This window comes from Camelus dromedarius, chromosome 7 (assembly GCF_036321535.1).
Source record: "Camelus dromedarius isolate mCamDro1 chromosome 7, mCamDro1.pat, whole genome shotgun sequence".
Classification (NCBI taxonomy): domain Eukaryota; kingdom Metazoa; phylum Chordata; class Mammalia; order Artiodactyla; family Camelidae; genus Camelus; species Camelus dromedarius.
Genome location: NC_087442.1, coordinates 17,117,471 through 17,141,570, shown reverse-complemented (window position 1 = coordinate 17,141,570; position 24,100 = coordinate 17,117,471). Strand labels below are relative to the sequence as shown.

General features: G+C 40.3%; 1 protein-coding gene across 3 annotated transcripts in view; it reads left to right on the top strand.

Annotated features, from left to right (window-relative positions):
* The window catches only part of EXOC4 (exocyst complex component 4), a 702,098-nt gene that overhangs the window by 488,842 nt on the left and 189,156 nt on the right, over positions 1–24,100 (top strand). The window lies entirely within an intron of this gene.

Genomic DNA, 24,100 nt, shown 5'->3' with positions numbered 1-24,100 from the left:
TAGGCACTAGGGAAATTAAGGACTAATGTAGAGATAATGGAAATTCCTGAAGATCTTTAAGAAAAAAGTGGTTAGCCTTGAATATGGGAGACGGTGAGTCTCATTAACATGCAGACAGCTCCTCACTATTTGCCTGGAATTTGTCCTTGAAAGGAATTCTCTTTACAGTGGTGACCATGTCCTGGAGTATTAAGGATTTACAGGAAGGAAGTTATTCTGCCTAACCTCAGTGACCAGCAGTAAACCCTCTACCATTGGAGGGCTGACTTACTGTAAATAACTTGGCTAGCTCACAGTGAATTTGAACTGACCTAGCAAACTGGCTTTTAAAAGTCAAATCATTTAATTCCAGTGATGATCTTCTTAATATAAAAACTTTACTTTCACTGTATAAAGAAAAAATGTTTCTGGACAACAGGAAGAAAATAATTAGTCAGATATTTGGATTAATAAGCTCAAGGTATTTATTTTATATGCTTTAAGCCAATGACGTGGAGGTAAAAATAAAACTAAAAGAAAATTAGTATGAATTTAAATTACGGATCTACATTAACTATGATAGCATTGTAACTGACTTTTTATAATGTTTCTTCATTTAAGAGAATGATGGGCACGTAAGTCTTACATTAAGTTGCAAGATACGAGAATGTGTCAAAATGGGAGACGTGCTCTTCAAAGAGAAGTTATATAAATGGAAAGGAGTTATAGCTGCTTCAGTTGTCTGCTTTAACCTGCCTTTACATATATCCTCCTTGATTTTTCCTTCCTTGTACATTAGAATTACAGAAATGCCAAGCCTTTCATAGGGAAGCGTCCTAGTTATGAGCATTCTTTTTTTTATAAGCAAAGTCTTCTGTGGTATTCAGAAAGTGGAATAGAGGCATTTGCTTCTCCCAGAACTTGAATAATAGCACCAAACATAGGAGAGTGTTCATTTGGATGGTGTGAGTCTGTGTTAGATCCTAGTGAGGGATCTGTACTGAGTATGGGATGCAGAGGAGGGTGAGTGGCAGAGACTCGTGCTCACTGGTCCCTCTGCTGGGTTACTCTTCCTTTGGCTCTTTGCATGGCTGGCATCTTCTCTGAGTGTCAGTTTCAGTGTCACCTCCCCAGGGAAGCTCTTCCTGACTATCCTACCCTTCTTTGGTTAGTCTCCATTCTCCCCTTCTCCCCCGCCCCCTGCCCCCAATCTGTTCTCAACACTGAAGCCAAACTCTATGGACTGTATCATCAGAAGTCCCTTGCCGGGTGGCTTATGATCAGAATCTGCCCATAGGAAGCACTAGCAGGAGGTTGGGGGGTAAGAGGAGAAAGAGATGGGGCTCTTATCTCCTTTCTCTCCACTTTGGATCATGGTTCTGGCTTCAGGTGCCCCCATCCATCACCAGAGATCCTGCCAGGTGACACTTCTTCCGTGGCTCGAGCTCTCACTGGACTCTGACACCACCATTTCTTCTCCTTGCCCCTTAATGATAGCTTCCTGCTGTTACTGGTCTCTGGGTGCCTCAGCATCCTAGCTGCTTCTTTCAGTGCTGCCTGTACCTCTGTACGTCATCTCTTCATTAACATTTCTTGAGTTAATCATCTGAATGGAATTCTGGTTTTTGTTGGGATCCTGAATAAATCTCCCCAGTTAGTCACTATTTTAACATTTCACTTTTTTTCCTTCTTAGCTCAACTGTAATTATTTATTTTCTAGCTTGTTTATTTTCTGTCTTTTCCCAGTAGAAATTAAGTTCCAAAAGTATAGTACAGCATCAGACAGTAGGAAGACACTAAATAGCTTGTTGAATGAATGTATATATGTGTAGTTGGTGGTGGTGGATGGATGGACATAGTGAATAAGTTTTGAGAGTCTTAACCGCAGAATCATAGTGGGAAGACGAGAAACAGAGAGTGACAAAAACTTGTTTACATTTATCTTCTCTCTGACCATATCATTAATTTCCTCGCCATCACAAAGCCTCTCAGTATATATCTCCCTCAAGTGTCATGCTATGTGCTATTCAGCGCAACTTTAATATGCTTAGCGTACTGAATTAAAAAAACAATGCACTACAGAGTGAATCTTGGGAACTAAAGATGCTGGCTTATTAAACATGATAATTTTCAACTTGAGTAAGAAAGAAACATTAAACCTCATAACTAGCTGACTATAGTCTGGGCCATGTCAGGGCCACATACTGCTGGCTAAGTGACATCTCTGGTCAGTCTACCGATGTGCTTGTCAGGCCACTCCCAACCTCATCACCAGCCATTGGTACATGTCAATATGCCTCTTGTTCTTTCAGGCAGTTACTTCATTCTGAGGGTAGGTAAGAACTCTGACTTTACCTCTCGTCTCTTTGACCTTGTCAGCATATGATAATTGTATGCATGTGGATAAATCTTAAAACTAAGGCCATCAAACTTGTTTTCATCAAACATCAGATTTGTTCTCAGAGCTGAAACACCTGCTTTCTTATTTGGTTATTTTGTTATCCTCTCTTTCTTCATAATTTAGTTTTATGAGAACGTGAATTAGACCTTATCAATAAATTTGTTTTATATTCTCAGAGTTATGAAAGTTAAAAAAGCAAATGAAGAGATGGTTGGTTTTTTTCCTTTCCCATCTTGAGAACATCTCTTGCTTTATAATGATTGTAAATTGTTTTCTGGTATAATTTCCCATGGTCAAATTTTACTGTTTCTTAAATGTGTTTCAGTGTCTCCTTGATATTTTTATTCTCAGCTAATTGTAGGTAAGTAATCTAAAGAAAAAGAATTGAGAAATAATTCTCACACATTTTAGCTGAGAATCTACAACGATTGTTAAGAAGGATGCTTGGAGAAATATGTATGTGTGAAAGATGCAAGTGGATTAAGTATTCAGTTACATGTCTTTCAAAGTCATTCTCTCTGCTAGACTGTTGTTTGGTCACAGGGTAGAAAGGACTGTGCCTTTCCCCTGGGGCAGCACCCAGTGTCATAAAGCATCAGCCCAATTGGATTCTCCAGGGAGAGTGGACGGACAGCTGTCTCAGTGCTGCTTGTATTTATTCGATGATGTGCAGACGCAGAGAACCCCAGGACACTTTGTCCTTACCTCTCTGAAATGGCATTTGGGCAGGGTGGACAGTCAGTCATAACGGGGCGTTTACTTGGGCGATAACATGCTTTCATGCTGGTAATTTTACTTTCTAGACACAGAATTCACAGGAGGGAAGGAAGGCAGGATCTGGGAAGAAGTTAACAGGCACCATTTTGTAGGTGAAACAACTGTGCAGGTGTTGGCCCAGAATGGTACAGCGGTGTGCTACTGGCAGTACCAGGAGAAGCAGTGATGGTGGCCACGATAGCACTCGTCATAGCGAACAGTAGTCGTGGTGACAAACACTTCAGTAGCGTTTGCTATGAGCCGGACGCTATTCTGAGTGCTTTATGTGTAGTGACTTGTAAATGTTTACATGCGTTGACAACAGCTTTGTGAAGGTGGTATTCCTATTATGGGGAGGAAACTGAGAGAAACAAGTTAATAGCTTGCCCACAGTCACCTAGCTAGCAAGTACTAGAACTGTAATTCATATCCAGGCAACCTAACCCCGGAGTCCGTGCTCTAACCCAGTTCTGCCCAAAGTGTAACCTGAGGAGCATGCTTGTCGGCACGCTGTTTGTGTCCAGTCTGCTAGGAGATGTCCAGAGTTTGAGAGTAAGCATTGTTTTCCTGGGTTTTTTTAAAAAGCAATTTGACATTGTCTGTTGACTCTAGTAATAAAAAAATTGGGACTTGCGTTTTTATCCTTGTGGATTTTAAAAGTTTTTTTCTATGAATTCGTTTTTATTTATTTTATAAAAGCATCAATTCATAACAGATTGAGGTGGGGCAGGAATGGAACCAGACCCTCACCTGAGTCAGAGATGCGAATCCCTCTATTGCCTCACAGGGAAGTAAAAGTGAAGAGCTAACCATCTCTCTTGGCCTCAGTGTCTAAGGCACTTTCCAACAGATGGAATAGCTTGGATACTTGTTGCAGGTGGTTCTCTCCTAAATCTCCAGCTCCAGCAAGCGTGCCTGCTGTAGAGAAGGCCATATGGAATAAATGGATGAGTGAATGAAAAGTACAGGGGCATGTCTGCATGCTTTCCCCCCACAGTATAAGATTCATGGTCTTGGGTTTAAGATTTGTGACAATGTTTAAATTAAAAAATTTATCTATCTATCTATCTATCTATCTATCTATCTATCTATCTATCTATCTATCTTCCTTCCTTTTCATATTCTTTTCCATTATAGGCTGTTACAAGATATTGACTACAGTTCCCTGTGCTGTACCATAGGACCTTGTTGTTAATCTGTTTTCCATATCGTAGTTAGTATCTGCAACTAAAGTTTGAGAAGCGTTGCCTTTTAATAACACTGCCATTTCCAGCTGGAGGTTAGGAAACAGGACCTAATGCTCTGGGCCCTTAGCCTTGCGGTGAACAACACAGTTACTTAAAAAAGCTATTCAGCTCGGTTTCATGCAGGCCCAGAAATTGTAAAAACAATATTTATGGCAGCAGCAGAAGCTACTTCCTAGTCTAGCACATTGCTGAATTTTGCAGAGTACTTTCCAAACACAGGATGAACGTACATTTTCTGGCTCACGTAGGGCGATGTGAGACAGAGACAGCTTTCCTAATGCTTAGGCTTCAATCCCTGTCTCCTGGGAGGAAAAAACGTCAACCCTGCAAGTGAAAATTGTAGGCAGTCTTGAAACATTTAAAGCATATTTTCATTTCCCTCATCACCCCAGTATGTGTCAGAGTACTTCTGAGCAGTGGAATGGTTCGGAGCAGCCTACACACCCCACCCTCTCATCTCTTCCTCCACCCCTACAGTTGCCATTGCTACCTCGAGGGGTATGAGCCACGGTTCTCAAAGACAGTACCCACTAGAATCACCCAGGCCCTTTCTGAAAACACCCAGATCCCAGCCCAGATCAGGGGTGGGGCCTGGGCATCCAAGTTTTATAAGCTGCCCAAATGATCCATGATCCCAACTCTGCAACCAGAATTAGTACTGCTAGCCTGGATCTTTCTATTCCATTGAATGAGTGACTGCCCTGAGAGGAAGTACCTAAAAAATTATGATTGAAGCATTGTTTAATTCAGTAAGGTGTGTAACAAGAGGGCTCTGTTTTTGAGCTAAGCTTGCTATGTAAGCCTTAGCCTCAGATACAAATACATTTAAATCCCAGACATTTCAATTGATAATTTTGTGGTCAGGCCCAAATCACTAACCTCTCTGTACCTGCTTCCTCCTTCGTAAAACAAAAATAATAGAATATGTGTCATAGGGACACAGGAATCATTTCTAATGTTGAGATGGAGTAATGACTGTAAAACATATCTCCTTCCCTTCCTGGGTCCCATCTGCGTGGATCTCAGCACTGACTGCTCTGATGGCTGTTACCTGCCCGCTGACTCTCACCTGTACAGACTTCTGGCGTCTGCCAACTCTGCGTCTCTGCCGCTGCCATCTCTGTCTGGATTTCACCCTGCATCTTTTCTCATCGCTCACTTGCCGCTTACTCACTGCTGTTCTTTGTACTCTGGCACCACCTTGTAACTCGTGTGCTCTGCCCACACTGCCCGGGTGTGACAGCAAGAGATGATACTGTTTTACCTCCTTTCTCTTTTTCCTGGAGTTTGCCAACTCAATGATCATTTGTTAGCAGCAAAAGTGGCATGCAGTATTTCCAGCCGTTAAAGCTAGTGTGTTAGTTTCCTGGGGCAGTCATAACAAATTACCACAGCCTTGGTGGCTGAAAACAACGGAAATGTATTGTCTCACAGTGTGGAGCACAGGAGCTACATTCCCTCCGGGGCCCTAGAAGAGGACCTGTCCTTGCTTCTCCTGCCTTCTGGTGGTCCTGACTCTTCAGGGCTTCTGGAAGCATGACTCTGATCTCTGCCTCTGTCTTAACAGGGTCTTCTCCTGTGTTCTCCATTTTTCCTTTTCTGGCTCTTATAAGGATGCTCTCTTTGGATTTAGGGCCCACTCTAACCCAACTTGATCTCATCTCAACTCTTACCTTAATTACCACGGCAAAGACCCTATTTCCAAGTAAGGTCACGGTTCTGAGATTGCATATGAAATTTTGGGAGAACACTATTCAACCCACTATAGCTAACAATTGGAAGCAAATTATATGGAATGAGACAGGTTCAACTTGCTTTATTTTTCTTGAATACCCTCTAGCAGGAAGCAGTGTAGAAGTATTGCTGTTAAGGTGATATGGCCTGAATTCTGGTGTCAGCAAGGTTCCAAATGGAAGTTTTTGGTTGGCTGAGTGATTGCTGGAGCTCCAGTTAAGCCTTATTGAAGGTTGGTAGACACAGCTGCTTACAGTATGCTGATTTGCCGGAGATAATTACACTGATGCCCAAACCTATTATCTCCCCAGCTAGGCCAGAGTACTGCCAGTAACCTCTTGCTGGTTTCCCAGGGAAGTGTGGCCAGCAGCAACAGCATATTGTTTTCATCATATCAAATTATGTTAATATGAAGAATGCTAGATTTAAGCAGTATTTGCATTAAGGCCAGTTGTTGCCACTGCAGCCGGTGGTACAGAATAGATTCAGCTTTTATCAGCCTAAATAGATTAGTCCCATTTAAGGTCTGCTGGAAGTCATCATGAAAATCATTAGGTTGAAAAGAGAGCTGATCAATTGACTTTTTTCCCCCTCTCCTGTAAGCTCTGAGAGGTGGTGTTAACGGTCTCACCGTGCTAAAATAAGTCTTAGAACCAAGAAGCCTTAGAGTATAATCTGATTCTAAAGTGTGTATCTAAACCTCAAGAAATACTAACTTACACAGTGTGCAGTTTTTATTTTCTTTGAATTTTACTTTATTCATTAGCAATATTGTTTGACCTCATCATGACACAAGGAGGGGCTCAAATCAACCACTAGTGGCTGCTTCAGGTTTTATCCAAGAAGATGGAGTAGAAGATGCCTTTGTTTTTGTCTTTGTTTAGATTGTCACTGTGACTTTCAGCACTCACCTGTTTACTTCTGAGACAGCTAAGCAAATGAAATCTTTCCATATTAATGGGGACTTTAAGAATCTCATAGCATTCATCTGTGTCTTCAAATTGTATTATTTTGTATTATTAATTCTCTTACTAGTGTAATACATCTTATCTTTTGTAAAATTTTTGTTGTTATTCTTGGTCGCCATTCAGGAAAATCACTGATGTAAATTTCATCACTGAATGATGGGAAAAGCCTTTAAAACGGGGATCTGGTCTTCTTGTCAGTTCAGTGGTCTTAGATGGGCCCAAGTCACTGATCTTCCCTGAGCCTCACTTCCCTCATCTATAAAACGAGAATGATGCTGGCTCAAACTACCTTGTAAGACTAAGGTGGGGAGTGCAGTGGGGTCATGGATTCAGCAGGACCTTCTGAACTGCCCTGCATGTTGACTTGTTGTCTCATAACTGTTACTACTATTGATCCACATACCCACATGATCAGTCAGAAAATCCATTAGCATTAAAGGGAACGATGCTAAGAAAACACCTACAGAAATGAAAAAATATTTCCCATTAAATGAAAGGCTTCACCAGTTTTCCCCAACAGTTTGTTTCATGTACTATTAGACAACCAACATAAAAACCTGGCAGTTTTTTCCCACAGTTTGTCATAAAAATATTTGAAACATCCAAAAGGATTGGGGAAAAAAGGCCCACATACTCGGCCATCCAGATTCTATAATTAGCACTCTTTTGAATTTGTTTCATAGCACAACCAAACCTGGTAATTTGAATTCTTCTTCAGCCATCCCAGAAATAAACTCCCAGTCATTCCCTAAGCTCTTTACCCTGGTGTTCATAGGTTTTTAATATCTTACTTAGAAAATCTGGACATAAATAGAAACAAATTAAGTGGGAAAGTAGTTGGTTTGTTAAGAGTGCTCAATTTCTAAACATACCCATCCAAACGCTTCCTTTAAATGGTGTCGTGGAACAAGAAATGGACCAGCTCATGCTTGTGCTTAATCTATAAGTACTGCCTTTATTGACATGATGCTTCCAGGGAACTTGTCCTCATAACTGTTGATGAAAAAGGCTGTGGAGTGAGCAAATGAGAGATGGTTTTTACATACAAGCAGAATAGGCACACAATGTGATCAACTTGAATTTTTACAAATATCTTTATAGTCTTATCTCTGGATGAAGAAGAAATAGGATCTTCCTGTCGAGTTGGCTGGTTTTCTTAGAAATTTTCAGGTTAACTAGACTTCTGTAAGTAGCTTTTTGCCAATCAAGAAGAGGGGCGAAGAAAAGAGGTGTGTGTGTGTGTGTGTGTGTGTTTATTTAAACTGATTTCCGTATAGTATAGCCAGCTGGGCTTTTGGAGAAAGCCCAGAGGGGCTAGAAATGAAGAAATTATTTTTCTTTTGTCTGCAGAAAATCATCTGCAACCAACCCTGTACATTCTACACGAATAATGATCTCAAGTTTTTATTTTTTGAAGTCAGTTAAAATTCCAAATGTTTTCTTCAGAAATCCATCAATTCTCCTAATGTGTTTGGGACAGATTTTAATTTAGATGCAACTTTTCAAGAATTCGTTTATGATATCTGGGTTATGAGGTCAGTTGAAAAAGAATAGGCTGGAAGGGCTTATCCCCAGGGATAGAGGAGTCACGAGGGACTGCTGAATGAGAAAGTAATTACAGTTAGTGACACTTGTTTACCAGCTTTGCTTGGGACTGAGAAACTTGCCTGAGTACCATGCTATTTCAGAGTGACATCAATATAGGGATAAGCCCTGGGTTTTAAAGTAGGATTCTGAATTTACTTTCTATCTAAGTAAAGGCAGACCCACCGATGGCCATCTTAGTTGTCACCTAGACTGTTCTGTGAAACAGGGCTTATTTGGGGGTGAGTATTCTGATACGTTGATTGGCTGCTGTCTGTTTTGATCTTGCCTTGGCCCACGCCTCAGTGAGTAAGCAGGAGAGAAGGTAATGACTTCCGACAGATCTGCTGACAGGGAGTGAACCACATTAACACTCCGTCGCTTAGATCTTTAGAGAGCTGCCTTTCCCTGAAATATATTTGACTTTACTTGCTCACAGAGGCATCTTCAGGTTTATTTCTTTTCTTTAAACACTAGAGAAGAGGAAGAGCATCCCATCAAAAGATACCAAGAAGGCGAAAAGGCTGGCTCGACAGCCCCAGCAAATGACATTTATCATTCTTGGAAGCAGCAGAATTGCTGATCTGGTGAGATTACTGGTAGGAGCCAGATGAGTATAGACAGAGAACTGCTGTTCTTGGGGAATTTTGGAGTTTCCTATCCTAAGTAATTTTTGCCCTGTCTGGATGTCGCAGCTCTGGCTTAGAGATGTTCTAGTGAGAAGAGGAAGAGAGAGAAATAAGACTATCTCTAAGACTGTCTTAGCTTGAAAGTTAAATGGCCCTTTAAGATTAACTGTTCAAATAAAGCAGCTGTTTTTCTTCATGCTTTTCAAGGATCCTGTCCTCCTTAAAAACTTGCGTGCACTTCATCTTAGCTTAGTCACTCTAAGATGGGCTGGTGAAAATCCAATACATCTGCTATAACAAGAGTGACATGACACAGTTGAATAATTTCCACTGTTGAAATTCTAATAAAACTAAATGATAAATGTTGACTCATTAAACGCCTGCTTTGTGTTATCACTGGACAGGAAGGTGTGGAGATACAGAAGAAATTTAAAGCATGACTCCCACTTCTCAGTCACTTCCAGTTTAGTTAGAAGTCAGAATGCCACACATCCACAAACGTGAGAACTGTAGAGGGCAGTTTTATAACTGAACACTGAGTGTGATGGTTCAGAAGCGTTGCATTTCAGGAGTTGAGGATTCAGCTAAGGGCTACAGAATTCAAGAAACTTTAGGCAAGGGGAGGGTAGAGCTCAGTGGGAGAGTGCATGCTTAGCACGCATGAGGTCCTGGGTTTAATCACCAGTACCTCCATTAAATAAGTAAATAAATAAACCTAATTATCTCCCCCCCAAAACCAATAAAAATAAATAAATTATTTATTATTATTTTTTTAAAGAAACTTAGGCAAGGAGTAGGTCCTGACCTGGGCATTGTGGTATATGTAGAAATGGAGACAGCTGAGTAGACAGTGACCCAAATAATGTTAAGTGAAGACACCAAAGGGGTGTTCTTGAGACAGATCAGTCTGGGTGAGTGACGGACTGTAGAGTGAGAAGTAAGGGTAACAGGACACAGAGCTCTCATGGAGGTCTGAAATTTTGGTGGAACTGTTTCCTTCCGAAGTGGGCAGAGGTACAGAGTCGCAAAGGGGCACACTCTAATGGATGCTCTTTTAAGGGAGAATGGGCTTTGGCAGTTCAGAGGGCAGAGAGCCTGGGGTCAGAGACCAGCCAAGGCAGGGATCTAGTCATCCAGGAATCGAGCTCTCAAAGGAAGACAAAGTTTCCAGCGAGTGTTTCTCTCCAGGCAGAAGCTTCAGGTAGTAACCTCATGGCTGCCTGAGGTTTGTTGAGTCCTAACCTTTTGCTCCGAGTTAGTCATTCTTTTGACTGATTGTCATAATTGGCCAGATGAAGCAGGCGGGCTTACTTTCTGGGGTAAGTATTGTGCTCTGGGATGAATCTTCATGGGTTTCCCTCTCGGAGCCCTCACAGGCAGTGACTGGACGGGTTCCTTCATCACCTCTGTCCACAAGAGCATCCATTTGGCTGCAGCGTGTTCGTGTTTGTTTAAAGATTAAGCTGTACATTTCTCCTTTATTACCTTTTTAGACACTGCAGCTCTGTCAGTTAAAGTCTTGCTTTGGGGAAAAGGCAACACGCAGCTAGCTCATTAACAGGTTATCTATGTCATTATGTCCTTTTGGGATTGTACGTATTGGAAGAGTCTTTTGAGGAGGGAAAAAAAATTCATCTCAGCTTCTAGTTTCCTTTTCTTTTTCTTCCTCATTTTTATCTGCTTTTTTTTTCCCCTCCATAGTTACAGCTATTCCCATGATGGATGGGCATATCTTTGGAGTCCAGAATACCCTGAGTATTCACTTGCAAATAGCTACAAAGTCAAATTCAGATAGCTGCACTTCAAGGAGAGCCATTCTGTACCACTTCTTACTGGACACACACTACTTCTCTTTGCCCCATTTCAACCGCAGGAGCTTAATTGCTTCTTCCTTTTTATTCCACAAAGCATTTTTTAATTTGTTCTCCCCTCGGTCGTTCCAAGGTCATGGCTACCTATCAGGTGCTTGCAGAAGTGCTCTGGTGACCTTGCTTGCTGCGTTCGCCCGGGGCTTCCCAAGACTTCGCTGGAAAAAGCGCGAGTGGGCCGGATGGTGTGTGAATTTCTTATCTCTTGAATAAGAAATATCCCCTTTGCTTCCATCCTTTTAGAGTTTTGCTTTAGAGCCAAAAGAAACTTCTGACACATAGTAGGTGCTCATTTGCTAATGGGTAAAATGGAAATTGCCAGCAATTGTGTTGAAGGATGTCCTCTGGCTTACAGTCAGGGATTGGGTAAAAGTGAACCTATTTTGTTGGCCAAGGAAAGTAGCTTTAAATATTATTTTTTAAATAAGCAGTTCATTTAGAGAAATTTTACATTTACAGAAAAGCTGCAAAGATGATACAGTTCCTACACATCCTATACCCCGTTTCCCCTGTTATTAATATCCTATATTAGTGTGGTGAATTTGTTACAATTAATGAGCCAGTATTGATACATTCTTGTTCATTAAAGTCCATACTTTACTCAGATTGCGTTGTTTCTTACCTAACGTCCTCTGTTCCCAGATCCCACCCAGGGTACCACGTTATGTTCAGTTGTCCTTTCTCCTTTGGCTCCTCTTGGATGTAACAGTTTCTCAGACTTTCCTTTCTTCAAAGCACCTTGACATCAGGTTAGATGTGTTGTAGAATATCGTGCAATATGGTTAATCTGCTGTTTTTCTAGCGATTTGACTGAGAGGGTGTTTTCGGGAGGAAAACCACAGTAAAGTGCCTTTCTCTGCGTATCACATCCAGTGTATATGCTGTCAACTTGACTTATCACTGTCTGTTAACCTTAATGACCTGGCTGAGGCAGTGTTGATCAGGTTTCTTTTTTTGCAACTTTATTTATCTTTAGAACTGCATGCATTCTTTTAGTTTTAAAGATTCTCCTTATTTCCAAAATTACTTAGGTCAGATTACCTTTTTCTCCCACATTTCTTTCAAGAAGGTTGCTTTGCATATTTGTAATATGGCTAGATTGTTTTGTCACATTCTGTACTTCATCTTGGGATCCCTCAACCTCCTAAATGAATTTTTTAAATTTGCATGCAGTAAGATTCATTCTTTGTGCTTTAAAGTTCTGTGGGTTTCAACAAATGCATGATGTTATGAATCTACCACTAGAGCGGCATACAGAATGGTTTTTACCACTCCCCAGATTCCCTCTAGTTCATCTACTCAGCGCTTGTCCCCTCTTCCCATGCAATCACGATCTTTTTACTCTCTCTACACTTTGGCATCTTCCAGAATTCATGTAATTGGAGTCCTACAGTATTTAGCTTTTTCAGACTGGCTGCTTTAAATGAGCACTATGCATAAGATTGATTCATGGCTTTTCATGGCTTGACAGCTCAATTCTTTTCATCACTGAATAATATTGTCTGGTATGGATTATGGATGTGGGATATGATACAGATATACTACAGTTTATTCATTCATTCACCTGTTGAAGGACATCTTGATTGCTTCCATTACAAATAAAGCCGCTATAAACATCCACATAAAGGTTTTTGTGTGGTCATAAGTTTTTAGATCAGTTGGATGTTGTTTTTAACTGTGCTTAGAAGTTGTGCGGATGAATAGGGTTATAGTGGTGGTGAGGACAGACTTACAAATAAACAAGTGTATCATGTGCTAAGTGCTTTAATGAATGTATGAATAAGATAAGTCAACTGTTATATCTAAGAAAAAGGTGAAAGTAAAAATACTTAAATTTACTCTTAGGTTCTATTTTAAAACTTACTCTTAAGTTCCATTTAAAAAGTACTTAGCATTCTTTTCCAGGAAAACACCCTCCCTCCAACTCTAGCCCCCGACCCCCAACCCCCCACCCCAAAATAAAATCAACTTGCTGAAGACGTATTGTTACAGCTACAGTAAAGATCATGAGTCAGGTGGTCCAAAATACTCTGAAAATAGAGTCGTAGGAATTCACTGGTGGCAGACTCCTCCAGAACTTAATATATTTTTCTTCTTCTCAAATAGTAGGGGAGGGAATCCATGTAAGGGTGAAAAAAAACCAGCTCTTTCCCATAAGGAAAAAAAAGAGGGTATAGGAACTTTTAGGTGTCTGGAATCCTGGAATTAATAGATCAAAAGAGCAGATAAAATTCTTTTACCAAGTCATTCAGAGTTAACAACAGGAACATTTATTCCAGGATTTGGGGTTCCTCCCCCAGTGATTTCTTATAGGAAGAACTAAACCCAAAGGAACTAGCCACATGGGAAATGAAATTTCACTTTGTCACTATGTCTTTCAAGAAGAGTTTTTGTTTTAAGCTTCTAGGAACAGATGCCACGGGGCCCTTAAGAGGTCTCTTGTTTCCAGCTTGCACACTTTTGAATGTTAGATGGCTGGGTCAGCTGGACCAGTTGGAGCCTGACTTCACCAGCAGTCAGTGGTGAAGAGGGTGGAATAGAAGAAGAAGGAAAGTGTTCACTGCCTGGGAAATGGAATGCCAAGAGGAGGCACATGCACAGCCTTCCTGAATGTTCAGTGACCTACATATTAAAATAGACCACAAGCTCAGAGTCTTGATTGGATTAACAAGTCCTCTTTATTTATAGAGGAAGTAATAGGAGGGAGGTTAGGCAGAGGAGCAAAATTTTAAGTAGAGAAAGAACTTTCTGGAACACCCAGCATGACAAGAAATTTGTAAGCTGCAAGTGATCAGAAACTTTTTGATGCACAGAACATAAGTAAGAGAAAATTAAAGATTTCTCTTTAAGTGAAAAACAAAAATAATCAGAGATAAGTTGTAAATTATACTGTTACAATTTAGTCGGTGAATGTTTTTAATTAGTTCCTGGGTAACTATATTTTAAAATCTCTTGCTATAGTACATGTATTTGTCTGAAATGCACTCATTAAATATTTATGTGATTAGTTATATATTTATAATGTCTGCTTTCTTATGGAGTAGTTTTATAGAAATAATCATAAGTGACTGGATTGAAACTTCTTTTTACTCTTTCTCAACTAGCTGTTCCTAGGGAAAACCAAGCTAATTGGTTCGTGAAACTACTGACCAGACCGACCTTATGATTACTAACCCAACTGCAAACCTTGCACCTGGGTAGAAACAATCCATTGCTTTAGAGCCAGCTTAGCAAGTGCAAACACTTCACGTACTGGCAAAAATTGGAGGTTTATTTTAATTTTACTTCCTTCCTTCTTTCAAGTCCTGTGCATATAGGCACAGGCTGGTTTACTTATGTGACAGAAATATAACAGACAGGGAGTGTTGTAACCAAGCTTACATACATGGAACACATATCCTTTGTAAGTCTTACCTCTATTTGGTAAAGGACTGGTTGTGTATCATTAACCTTCAGTATGACTTTTCCCCCAGCTAGTGTTAGTATTATCATGTAAAGACTAGATTCCAGTAGAATTTTAAAGCTAGAATTTTAATCCAGCTCTATGCGTGAAGTCAGGCTCGGCCAGGTAAGTGTCTTGTCTCAGGTGACATCAAATAAGTGGCAGCTCCAGTAGTAGAATCCAGGTCTCTGTCCTGCTGACCCACTTCTCCTTTTCTACCTGCAGTATTATTTAAAGCCTGCTGCCCTTTCATGTATGGAGTAACTGTTTTACTTTGGACTTTAACAGCGCTCACACTTGTACTGTAAGGATACTTTGTTCACCTGGACTTCCAGAAAAGCATCTTCTTGAACCACCTCCTATTTAAGATGACTTTGCTCTTCCTCTTGCTCCCTTCTCTAAAGGCAGAGCACGTTTCACTCCAAAACCAAGTAACAAGCATCTCTCTTCTAATTTATGGTTTTCAGAACTTTAGAGTGTTTTTTCTCTTGCTGCCCCGAATACTGTCTGAAAAGTCACAATGATTTAAATAATTGATGGCTACTTTATGAAAATGTCAGCCTGGATCCATCATTCTGCCTCCTCCAACTCCTAGTCCTTGAGCAGCTAATCCTTTTATGTTGCATGCCTTTTTTTTTCCTCACTGGTTTCATTTAGATAATTATATTATTCACCCTGGAATATAATTGCCATTATACTGTGGGGGAAGGGGGGTGGAGTAGGGTGGGCCGCCTGCTGTTGGCATCTGCAAGTTGTAAAATGTCTGTTACGCTCTAGCCTCTAATTTCTTTGCCATCCCACCTTTTAAAGATTTAATTATACCTGTGTAAAAGCATAATTTGAAATGTGACTTCTGATTCTTTTGGCAGATAAAAGAGAGATTAATCCATTGTTAAACATGAACAAGCATCGTGCAATGGAAAAAACTTTGGCCTGAAATTCAGGGATCTTTATTCAGCTGAACAAACAATTTCTGAATGACTCCTGTGTACCAGGCACTAGACTAAGTGTTAAGAAGTTCAGAGACTTGGGGGGAAACTGCAATAGGACTGTACATCGTAGTGATCTGCCACCAACTTGTGATAGGACGTTGGGCAGCGCACTTAACCTCTCTGGGCCACGATTTCTCATCTAAATAAAGGGTATTGTGCCTCTTCAGAATTTCCTTCTAGCTATGACATCCCATGATTCTCTGGAAAAAGACCATAAACTAGCAGCCACATTCCTTCTTTGTAAGGTTTCATTGGAAGACTTGGAGGTAGTAAAAGGGATAAAATTCTGTGACAGAAGTCACTTTGTCACCTCTGAAGTTAAAGATGGTCCAGTCTGAAAACTCTTAAAGGATTCCTTTTGCTGGAATGTATTTTCTGTGTGCTGAGTCCAGTTGGCCTAAAGTGGGGAGTGTTTAGGGGCAGAAGGTAACAGTCTCTAAGCAACTGAAAGTTGTTATCAAAGGAGCAATACCTTTTTCTCTCGACTGACTGCCCGACATCTTTTTCTAGCTCACGAAGCTGTTTTTCCAGTGAGCATTCTGATTCTAACATGTGCTTTTCACAAGTCTGAACTTCACCGTCTGTTTGACTGGAAGGGAAGGTCACACAGTGGTTCTTGTTCTTCTGTATATATTGTTCTTTTCTCTTTGGAGGTGTGTAGTTTGGAAATGGTGAAACTCGCCAACTCAGGAACTTAGGAAACTTAGATAAACACAATGATGGACCAGGCTTTGTAACTTCAAAGAGAAAAATGGTCTTCATCTCTTGTCAGATCCTTAAAGTAAGTCCAAAATGATGGCATATGCCTGTTAGAAATGGAACACAAATAACACAGGATAAAATGGAGATTTAGAGTGGAATTTATAACATGTTTATTTTCAGGGAGCAAATCATAATCCATTTGCCTTACTAGAAAAACAGTTTTCCTGTTACACAGGGAAAATGGAGTATTTAAAAAGGAAATGAATATGACAACCAAGTGGACTTGGTTGAAATCGGCAAATTTGTTTCTTATATACTTGTTTTTGCACTAGGGAGAGTATTAGGGAGCCTAGACCTGCTCTCAGCAGTAATGATTGTCATATGGAAAAAACCTAGCCATCGGAGTGAAAGTGGTTTAGTCGCGTCCCATCTTCTCTAGGGGTATAAGCTGATGCTAGCAATCTCTCCCCTTCACATGCAATATTGATGCTTCCCGTAATTTTCAATCTACCTCCTTCTTCTACCTCTTCATCTTTATAAGAAAATCTTTGCAAGCTGCTCTCTTCTCTGTTGTCTAGTCATAAAATATTGTGAGTCTAATGGTAAGCCTGCCTCTTTTTTGTAATTTTATTTATCTTTAGGACTGTATTCTTTAAACCAGTGCTTCTAAAACTATAATATTCATGTTAATTACCAGGGGACCTTTTTAAAAATGAACAGCCTGGTTCAGTCATTCTGGTTGAGTCCTGAGGTTCTGCACTTTGAACAAGCACTCAGGTGATGCTAATGCTGCTGGTTCATGAACCATGCTTTGAATAGCAGTGCTGTAGACCAGGGACCAACAAGCTTTTTCTGTAAAGGGCCAGATATGGGAACCATGTGGTCTCTGCTTGAACAGTTGTACCACTGTAATGTAAAAGCAACCATAGATGATATGTAAATGAATGAGCATGGCTGTGTTCCAGTCAAACTTTACTTACCAAAAGATACAGCAACTGGATTTGGCTTGAGGACCATAGTTTGCCAGCCCTTGCTTTAGACAATGTCTTTGAAATGATATATGTATTTTTTTTTAACTTGAAAGTTTTCACCCATATGTTTAAGTAGGATTGTTTTACAGTGTTAGGAATATGTATGAAATGGGTAGAGATTAGTTTATGCTCTGCCGAGTTATTATGTGCAAAAAAAAAAAGTTAAACTAAATAATGGTATCTTTTCCCTGTAGAGGAATTAGGATAAGGGAAGAGGCATAATGTTTCAGCACTGTTGTGGCAAAATAGTGATGACAATATTGGAAAAACCACTTCTGGTTTGGCAAGCAGTGGTTTACAGTTAGATACTGTTACATGGCTGCCTCTTTCCCAACTCTGACTCTTTCCTGCATATGTGCATTTCTTTTATCACATCCTTTGCCTTATCATTTGGCACTGATCCATATTTCAGTAATGAGATAGTTTGTTGTGCCTGCAATGAAGAAAACGATTTAAAATGTTTTTTTAATAAGTTAACAGGAGCAAGTGTTGAAATTACTGTAATGAGATAATGACAGTGCAGCATATTGCTTTGAAGATTGTGCTCGGGTGAAAAAAGTATGCTCCTAATAAATTCATTTTCACTGTATTTTCCTTGGCAAGATTATTCAGCATTTGCCTATTGGTCTGCTGGTAGTGGAGAACTGGGCACAAGAGTTGGAAGTCAACAAGGAGTGAAGACCAAAGCTGGTGATGATTTCATAGTACTGCTGAGTTTTAGGATATCAGCCATGGAGGGCTTGTGGCAGTACCCCCGTTCTATAGTGACGATGGCTTTCTGGGAAGATTAGAATCAGGACTTAGGAACCTCAGGCTAGTGTGTTAGGCTCACCTTTAAAATCTGTTTGTTGATGTAGATCACATGGACTTTATTTCTTTGAAGTTTGAAGTGTTATACTTGAAAGTTACCCAACTATTCATTCACACATTTAGCCAATATACTTTGTGTGTATACTTAGTATTCAACATGGCATAAGACACAGAGCTACGCCTGCCCTCAGGTTTGTTGTTTAGTAGAGAGAGGCAGACATACTACAGATCGGTGTTCTGTCTGCCATAGTCTACATATATTCATGGCACATTGGGAGCTCCAGAGAAAGAGTGCTCATTCAAGAAAGATTTCATAAAGGAATATAATACTTAAGCTGAATATAGAAAGGTGGGAGGATGTTCCAAGTAGAGGGAAAAGCATTAGCAAAGATAAAGAGACATGAGGTGGTAAAGCACATTAAGGGAAATGGATACATTGTCATGCATACCTAGAATGGAATTCTATACAGCAGTGAAAATGAGTGAACTGCATGCTACATGTAGCCTGGATGAATCTGAAATAATATTCAAAAATTGTAAGACCCAAAAGAAAATGTAAATTATGATTCAATTCAGAGCAGGCAAAATTGTGCTAGATAGTTTAGGGGTCCATATCTAAGGGGTAAAATCATAATCATAGCAAAAAAATCATAGCAAATAGGAAGGATTATTATAAAGTTCACCTCAGATGGGACGGGAAAAGGTTTTGATTAGGGTCAGGAGTAGATGAGATACTGGAAAGTTTTGTTTCTTTATCAGGTTTGTGGTTCCTTTGGGTGTTTGTGTCAGGATTATTTGTCAAGACATATATACATATTATAAAATTTTTCATATACATGTTATTATGAAATATATATATTTTACAATAAGAGGGTTTTTTGGAAAAAAAAGAAGAAGATAAATACCTGAAATAAGGCAGAGAGAAATGAAAGAATAGGCATGAAGGGGATTTGGCAGTAGAATCACACGGCTACTGATTCTTGAGGATGGAATGTCAAGGTCTTCTGTGATCCCAGATTTTTTCATTTGTTGACTAAAAAGATGGCATTTGCTGAGACAGGAAATAAAGTACCCATAGTCGGTGAGGCCTTTTCTGCTGTAACTTTCTCTCCTTTTAGGCCTATTCTTATTCTACACAAAGGTTATTATCCATACCTACTTTTTCAGGTGGGTATAAATCACCACCACCTCCACCGCAGTCCTACCAAGAACGTGCTCAATTGCCCATCTTCACACGTTCATTAATTCCAACAGTCACCTCAAACTGTGTATCTGTGTATACTCTCTTTTACATTTTTTAGCCAACCAATTTCATTTGACCGATTTTTCCCTGTGCCACACATTTCTTTCTTACCAGTTTGACAGACGTGGACCTTGCTGCTCACTTGCCTTCTCCACGTCCTTGGCCGTACCTCTTTGCCTGCTTCTGTAGGTGTAACAGCATTGCTTTCTCCTTTTCCTCAGATGCCACTCAGTTTTCACAACTGAACTTAAAATCCCCTTCAGAAGCCCCTGCCTGACTTGAAAAGGTCATTGTCGGTCCTCTAAACTAACCCCTGAAAATATCTGTGTTTACTTTAAAACCACACTAGACTGTCCAGCCCTGTCACCTACTTACTCATTACCTACTTTGATTATAATAGGTTTTGTTCTATCTGGTATGGGGTTCTTTTTTTTTTTTAATTTTTATTTAAAAGGGCCTTTCATTAACTCAAGCCTGAAAATCCAAACTTCTGTTTGAAATTGAAAGTTGTGTATATAAGTAGTCTGTGCATCATGGCAACATTGGTTTTTATTGCTTGTGCATTTTCTCTTGATGTGAAATAGGGAGAATAAACTGTTACCTATTTAGAAGGGTGACGTGGAGGCCAGCCCTGACAGGTGGGCATATGCTTTCTGCTGTCTTTCTAGTGCAAGAGCGGCGGTTGAGCCATCCATGTGTCCTGTTTCCTGGGTCCTCCAAGACACACGGCCCACTGGGAACATTGCATTCAGTCAGAATGTATTGAGGGCCAGGTATGGGCAGCTACAGAGACAGGAAGCTAGGTTAGGACTGTAACCTCTGCCCACTGTACCAACTGACGATATCTGTGTCTTAGACTCATCCCACACTGTCTGGTATCTATTCTCTCAGAAAGTCGGAAACCCTTGGGCTCGGTGGGCCTGTCCCCGACACACACACTTAACATATGTCCTAGCCACGTCGTCTCCCTCCCACCCAGCTAACCGCATCTTTCTTTACGCTAGTTTGGAGCTTGATTGAAACACAACCCCCATACTTTGTGTTGCCCTGCAGTGAGCTAAAGGAAGCACGGCTTACTCTAACAGATTAAAGGTTCATTTTATAATCGTGTCATGAGCGCAAGTCTCAATAATCTGGGCTCGGCTGCAGTGGTGTCAGAGTGCTGACGGTGCACTTTTTTTTTTTTCAGGGGGAAATGAAGTGTCTCCGGTTGACTGGCTAAACTTGTCAGTCGTATAGGATTTAAAAGAACATAAAAGGCAAGCATTTGTGCACCATAATAAACCAGCAGACTTTGCAATGAATTCTATGATAATTGCCCCTCAGTCCCCCCATACACACACACACACACACACAGGGAAAAATTCAATTTGTAACAAAAATAGTAAAACATCATGCTTATTTAATATCTGTGAAGTTGGTCTTCAGTCAGGCAAAGAAATAGGGGATAATGTGGGAGATTTGAGAAAAGGCAACGCAAGAAGCAAGCTGAGACTGGAATTTTGTGAAATCCACCTCTGGCCCTGTCACCTGCTTGCTCCATTGCGTTAGGCTTTCATTTAATCTTTTAAGTCTTTAGTTCTGTCCTTCTATTCAGTTCTTTTTCTTCAGTTTCATGGAAACCTCAAAATGCTGATAAGAGAATTCATAGGCCCACCTGAAGTTAGGCAAGTACCCTAGGTAAGCCCAGTCTTTTTACCACCCTTAGCTGAGTTGTGGTTGGTGTGTAGGTGACATCTGGGCCCCAGTGGGTCCCCAGGCCTAGAGAGTCCCTTTCCAGTACCCAGTACCCCGGATCAGTCTGCTACGTGTTGCACTGAAGGCGTCCATGCTGTCCTGCTGGAAACCTAGGACCACTCAGTTGAGCAGTGTTGTGTAGTGCAGCGGTCAGCAGGCTTTCTGTTGAGGGCCAAATGGTAAGTGTTTTAGGCTTTGCAGGCCATCTAGTCTCTTTTGCAGCTAATCAGCTCCGCCTCTGTGGGAGGAAAGTAGCCATGGGCAGCACATAAATGAACGCATGTGGCTGTGTTCCAATCAACTTCGGTTTACCAAATTTGACCCACTGACCAGAGTTTAAACCAGTGACTCCTGATATGGTGGCAAGATGGCTGGATCTTGAGCTGGATTTTCACATGAGGTTTAAAATCTCTCTCATCACAGTGTGGTCTTAAGTGAGTCTTGTCGCTTGTATATTTATTGGTAAAATTTGTAGAAATAGCCCTTGTGCCTTCCTTAGAGAGTTACATGGGATAACATGCATGAATGAGATGTATTCACTATGAAGTACTGTGTAAACATAGCCTGTTCTCCTGATGAATGTTATTCACAGTAGCAAGGGCAGTTTTCCTGGAGGGAGCAGAGGATTAGAATTCGCTTACAATTTCCCTGAACTTTATCAGATTATCTTGGAATTTACGGGTTTGGGGGCAGAACCTCTACGAGTCAGCCCCATGCTGGGAGGTGGAGTGCACCTGGAGGTGTTCATACGCATATGATTCTAGTTTGAAACCCCAGCAACAAATCATGTAGCAAAGGGAAAAAATAAGAAATGGCCCTTTCTGCCTGAGGACACAGCTTCAGGAAGCTCGTATAGGAGACAGGAGGTGATGCCCATGCGGTCTCTGCTATCTTTTAACATCAATCCTGACAGTCAGTGGGGTGATCAGTATTGTGAACGGTGCCTCTCCCATCTAAGTGTTGCCATCTGAAAATTTTAAACTGGCCAGAAAGGATTTGCTCTACTCAAGGAACATCATGTTGAAACTTTCCCATTCTCCAAATTTTTAACACTAATGGAGTTAGCCTTAAATATGCTTCATAAGAGACAACAGTGGAAGATAATTTTATCTTAGATAGAGTGGTATATTCTGTATAGCGTAAAATTTATAACTGGTCTGGTGACCGCCCTCAAAAGCAGGCATGGCATTTTTTTGACTCCTTAATATCTTGCATGGGGTGTGTAATATGTGTTTGTTGAGTCAAAATATGTTAAGGGAAATGTAAAAATTTTTTGATATGGGAGAGCCTTTCAGAGGCTAAGAATACTGGGATACAAAAACCTCGTTTGATAGTTTTTAGCTTTTAAGGGAGGTCTCATCTATTTTAACCGGAACCTTGGGGACTTGAAAGTAGTTTTTATCCAGTGGTTTTCCAGGAACTGTTTAACAATCAGCTCTCTGGGAAGACGACAGTGAGATGTGGGAGGGAGATCAATAAATCAAGCCCTGATTTGAAGTTTTGCTAATTCTGTGCTGTAGCTATCCCTGCCCTGGCCAATTGCAATCTACCAGCGTGGTGCTAAATGCGGTGCTGAGAAGAGATGTATGCCATTATATGGAATTCTCACCATACGGAAGCAATAGACATAAATAACCTCAGGAGGATGGGTAATAGTAATGATATGTATGTTTAATAATGCCTGTGTTGAATAACTGGCTTGCCAAAGTCATAAGAATTTCACAGTTCACTCTTACGAGTCTATAGGAGTCAGCTCCAGCATCACGATTCTTATCATAATGTATTATGATGGTTTCTTTAACTGTCTTCCTCCTCCTGTAAATAATGAGCTTCCTGAAAGCATGTACGGTGTCTTGATTAGCTCACCAGTACATCTCTAATGCCTGGCACATAGTAGGTACTCAGGTAGTTGTTGACTGAATGAATCATTTCAATTGTTTGCATTCTCACCAAATTAATATACCGTGAAACAAAAGATAAAAGTTTCCTTTTCTAAAAATCACATTTTAATTTCTTGGATTTGCCCAGCTCTGACAATATACTTACGATGAATGTTCATCTCTAGGCACTTTAGCATATGAAATATTAATGTTTTCAATATCTTGCAATGAGTTATTCATGGGCATAGTGTTCAAAGAAATAACTCAATATAAATATGTTCAGGAACTATTTTTCAATAGAATGTCAGTTTCTTTGATCTGCTTGTGTTCTTCTAAACCAACAGAACACTGCCAGTTCCTGTGATACGTACACTACTTGTCTTTATAAAATTGCAGAAGATTATAAAATTTTCTCTGGATGCTGCATAACTTCCATGTTTTCAACCTAAAGCTTTGGCATTGACCAGAAATAGAAACTCTAGTGTCTTTGCACTTTAAGGTATGCTAAGGAGAAAATAATACACTTCCTGTAGTGCAGGCTAACATTTCTCAAACTATGTTCCACAGGATCCAGTTCTGTGGGATATTAGTAGATTTTGTGTGAGAAGTGGTTCCAAGGTAAAAATGGGCTTCAGGAAAAAATCAGTTTAACATTAAACGGTATTTTTACAGTAGCACATTACAGAGGGGGATGCAGTATGTGCTGTTTCCCAGTAAATTTTTATCACAAGAGTATCACAAGGACCTGATGTTCTAAGGAATTAGGGAAATGTTACACTCACATATGAACAGACTTACAGAATTATATACTGTTTCGAATTGAGACCGCTTAAAGGTTATCTGGCTACCTCTCCCGAGTCCCACCTCCATGTCAGAATCCATTTTACATCACCTCTGCCAAGTGGCCGTTCAGCCTCTGCTGGATGCCAACCTTAGCAGGAAGCTCACCACTCCAAAAGGAAGTCTACTCCAGTTCGGGCCCCCTTTCCCTTTTTTTTTTTTTTTGATTTTCTGTTTTTAAAACAAAGTTCTTATAATTGAATTAAAAACATGTTTCTTTGTAAATTATCCACTACTTCTAGTTTTGCCATCTGAAG